At 36.0% G+C, this 4,274-nt stretch overlaps 1 non-coding gene across 1 annotated transcript; it reads right to left on the bottom strand.

Moving 5' to 3' along the window:
- Window positions 1-2,004: 2,004 nt before the first annotated feature.
- On the bottom strand, window positions 2,005-2,111 carry LOC142453935 (U6 spliceosomal RNA). The gene has a single exon (XR_012785489.1). It is a non-coding gene; the product is annotated as a U6 spliceosomal RNA (small nuclear RNA).
- Between the last annotated feature and the right edge of the window lie 2,163 nt (window positions 2,112-4,274).

Genomic DNA, 4,274 nt, shown 5'->3' with positions numbered 1-4,274 from the left:
AGTTTACCATTCTTTTTTATGTTCTGTAAGAATTTGTATAGGATTGATGGCAGTTCTTCCCTGAATGCTTAGTAGAATTCTCCTGTGAAGCCATCTGGCCCAGGGTTTTTTTTTTGCTGGTAATCCTTTGATAACCTTGTCTATTTCTTCTATTGCTATGGGTCTATTGGGATTCTTGCCATTCATCTAGGATAGTCTAGAGAGGGTTTGTTTTTCAAGTATTTGTCCATGTCTTCCAAGTTGTTCAATTCATTGGAGTACAGACCTTCATAATATTTTGTAGTTAGCCTTTTAATTTCATTATGATCCATTGTACTTTCCCCTGTCTTATCCCTCATCCTGGCTATTGAGGCTTGTTCCTTCCTTTCTTTTGTTAGGTTTGCCAATGGTCTGTAGATTCTGTTATCCTTTCAACAAACCAGCTTTTTGCTGCATAGATTTTTTTTTGCATTGATTTCACTACCCCTGATTTTTATTATTTCTTTCCTTTTGCTATTAATAGGATTAGTCTTTTGACTCAGCTCTAATTTCTGGAGGCTTTATGCCAGTGTATAATAAGCCTCTCTTCCTTTTTCATGTGTGCATTTATTGCTATGAAACATCCTCTGATAACTGCTTTTGCTGTGCCCCAAAGATTTTGGTATGTTGTATTCTCATTCGTGTTGGTTTCTAAAAACTTCCTAATTTCATCGCTGACCTGGACCAATACCTACTCATTTTGCAGTAGGGAGTTATTCAGCCTCCAATTGTTTGCCCTTGTTTTCTTAACATTCCTTTCATTGATTTCCAGCCATACTATGTAGTGGTCAAAGAAGAAAGCCTGATTGATCTTTATTTGATCAAATTTACTGAAGCTCAACGTGTGTCATAGCATGTGGTCTGTCTTTGAGTATGTGCCATATGCACTTGAAAAGAATTTTTTTTTGGCATTCAAGTGGAGCGCTTTAAAAATATCTATCAGGTCAAGTCACCTAATTTTAGAGTTTCGTTCTATAGCCTCCTTGTTAAGCTTCTTTCCCTATGCTCTATCTTTTTCAGAGATTGGTATAATAAGGTCGCCTACTATGATTGTTGAGCCTGTGATTTATTTTTTCATCTTTTGGAGTTTGCTGAATTTTGTGCATCTCTTACTGAGCATGTATATATTTATTACGCTCACTTATTCTTGGTCTACTGATCCCTTTTGCATTATATCATGCCCCTCCTTATCTATTGTTATTGTTTGCAACTTGAGATCATTTTTTTCAGAGATTAGGACTGCAACCCAGCTTTTTTAAATTGCCATTCTTTGGTAAATTTTTCACCAGCCTTTAATTCTCAGCCTATTTTTGTCTGTAAGCTTGAGATGTTTCTCTTGGAGACACATCAATGGGTTATGTTTTCTAATCTAGTTGGCTAGTCTCTGTCTTTTAATGGATGAGTTCAGAGCATTGGTATTCAGAATTATTACATCCATCTGTGGACAATGTGAAGTCATCTTGAACTTTTTGTGATAGATGTGTACCTACCTCCCTTCTTGTCAGTGCATTATATGTGAGTGTGTTTGTATGGGTGGGGGTTATTCTTGCCTTCTTTTCATCATTGCACTATTTTCCTAGGAGCTGTTTTCAATGTGGTGACCTCTGGGTGGATTTGCTCTATATAGTGGTCTCCTATTTGTGCTCAGTGAATGTTGTTTTTACCACAGTAAGAATTATTTATAGAGCCAGGTTTCCTTTAACACATTCTTTGAGTCTTTCCTTGTCCAGGAAGACTCTTACTTCTCTATCTATCTTGATAGAAAGTTTGTAGGGGTAGAGGATTCTTGGGTTGACATTACTCTCTTTCAACTTCCAGAAGACGTTACTCCACTCTCTCCTCTTCATTATGTCTGCTGATATGTCTGAGCATATTCTTATCCAAGTACCTTTATAGGTGACAGACTTTTCCCCCTAGCTGCTCTTATGATTTCTCCTTTTCCTAAAAGTTGGATAGCTTAACTATTATGTGCCTTAGCAAATTCTTAAAAATATAGAAATCTTCATGAATTTTCATGTCATCCTTGCATAGGGTTCATGCTTATATTCTCTGTATCATTCCAATTTTAGTATATGTGCTGCTGAAGCAAGCACTGTAAAATAATCTTGTGGATTATTTTAATTTTTTTCATCTTAAACTTGAAGTTTCATATAAGCAATTGATAGCCTGTTCCACAGTTGGTCCCTAGTTTTGTTTTGGCTGCTGATATTTGGAATCTCTTTCATTTCTTTCCATGGATGTAGTCAATTTGATCCCTTTGTTTTCTACCCAGGGAGTCCAGGTGGCATCGTAGGTTATGTGTTGAGTTGCTGAGCTTAAGTCAGCAGTTCAAAACCACATGGGCCTAAGGGAGAAGTATAAGGCTTTCTACATCAGTAGAGGCTTACAGGGACAGTTTTACTCTCTCCGATACAGAGTCAGAAACAACCCAGTGGGAGAGAGTTTGAGTTTTTGAGATTTTTACCATTATTTCTGATGATGTCCACTTGTATTGTCATTGTTTGTTTTGCTGAAAAAGTTATGGAAAACAGAGCTGTTGGTCTTTCAAAATCTTATCATGTGACCTCTATATTCATTTCTATTACCAAGGCCTTATTTTCCAACGACTAATCCTTTTTTTACTTTCAACTTTTGTGTTTCAATCTCCAGTAATTGTCAATGCATCTTGATTATACAATTGAATAATTTCACACTGAAGAAATTGGCAGAATTCTTGAATTTCTTCATTACTAATGGTTGGTGCATAAATTTGAATAACAATTTTATTAGCTGGTTTTCCTTGTAGAAATATAGATATTATCCTGTCGTGGACAGCATTATACAACAGGTTAGTTCGTGAAATGTTTTTAATAATAAATGCAAGCCCATTCCTCTTCAATATTACCTTCATAGCATAGTAAACCATATGATTGATTCAAAATTAGTAATATCAGTCTATTGCCACTCACTAATGCTAAAGGTATTAATCTTTTGGGGTACCATTTCAGTTTTTTTTATGACTTCCAATTTTCCTAGACTTCTAAAGTCATACATTCCATTGATTAATAATAAATCACTGACTATTAATAAATTCTTAAACTGCTTATTCTCATTTTCATTCCTACCCTGTTAGCAAATGAAGGTCCTGAAAGCTTTGCTCCATCCATATCATTAACATCAACTTTACTTTGAGCAGGAAACTCAAAGTTGTATTTTGAGTACTTTCATACTTGATGATCTCATCTTCTTGCACTATGTCAGACATGTTTTTATTACTGGTCATAAGATAAGGTCCAAACCCTGGTGCTATAATAGGTTATGCATTGGGCTTCTTCATGTAAGGTCAGCAGTTTTAAACAACTAGGTACTCCATGGGAGAAAGATGAGGCGTTTGCCTCTACTAAAGATTTAGTCTCAGAAACCCAGTGGTGCAGTTGAACTCTGTACTATAGGGTCTCTATGAATCAAAATTGACTTGGTAGCAGTGAGTTTGAAATTGAGAATCCCTCAGAAGTGGACTGTCTCTTCCTCCTTCTCAGGCTGGAAACTCTGCATTTGAAATACCAGTGACATAACTTCCAGCTTCACAGCAACACAAAAGCCATGAGACCACAACAAACTGACAGACAAATGGGCAAATATTTATGGAGAACCTAAAATGAGTTAGACCATTCTAAATTCTTAAAATAAAGGACTAAAAATCCAAATAAATAAACAACACAAAGATTTCTTCTTTTGTGAAGTTAAACTGGGCCATATGCAATGAATTCAATAAATTATATAATGCTTAAATTAATAAATTATAAAATGCCTAAAATTAATAAGGGCTCTAGGATATGCACAGCAGGATAAAGAAGATCATGAGTAGCAGGGGGATGGATCATTTAGACTTCAAATGGAGCTGTTAGGGCAGACTTCATTAAGGAGGGAATTAGTAGAACAAAGACTGGAGAGATGAAAAGTTAGCCACATGGTTAATATGTTGGCTATAAGGGGCAGCAAGTGTCTTAAAAGAAAAGTTCCAGAACCATGCCGGAAATGTTCCAGGCCCAGAAAAATAATGATGAGTATCTTACTGTGAAATTAGGAAGAAGACATTGCAGGGTTTTCACCTAAGAAGTCTTCCTATCTGGCTTACACTTTAAATTAAATGTCAGTGTGGTTGGTATAAGGAGCCAACAGTAGAAGCAGGAAGACAAATCAAGAGGCTATTAGTAATTCAACCAAGAGATGATGGTTTAGAGAACTATGGGAATGGTGATTTGTGGGAGTAAGTC

The sequence above is a fragment of the Tenrec ecaudatus genome, chromosome 7 (assembly GCF_050624435.1).
Source record: "Tenrec ecaudatus isolate mTenEca1 chromosome 7, mTenEca1.hap1, whole genome shotgun sequence".
In the NCBI taxonomy this organism is placed as follows: domain Eukaryota; kingdom Metazoa; phylum Chordata; class Mammalia; order Afrosoricida; family Tenrecidae; genus Tenrec; species Tenrec ecaudatus.
This window is presented reverse-complemented; position numbering and strand designations above follow the sequence as displayed.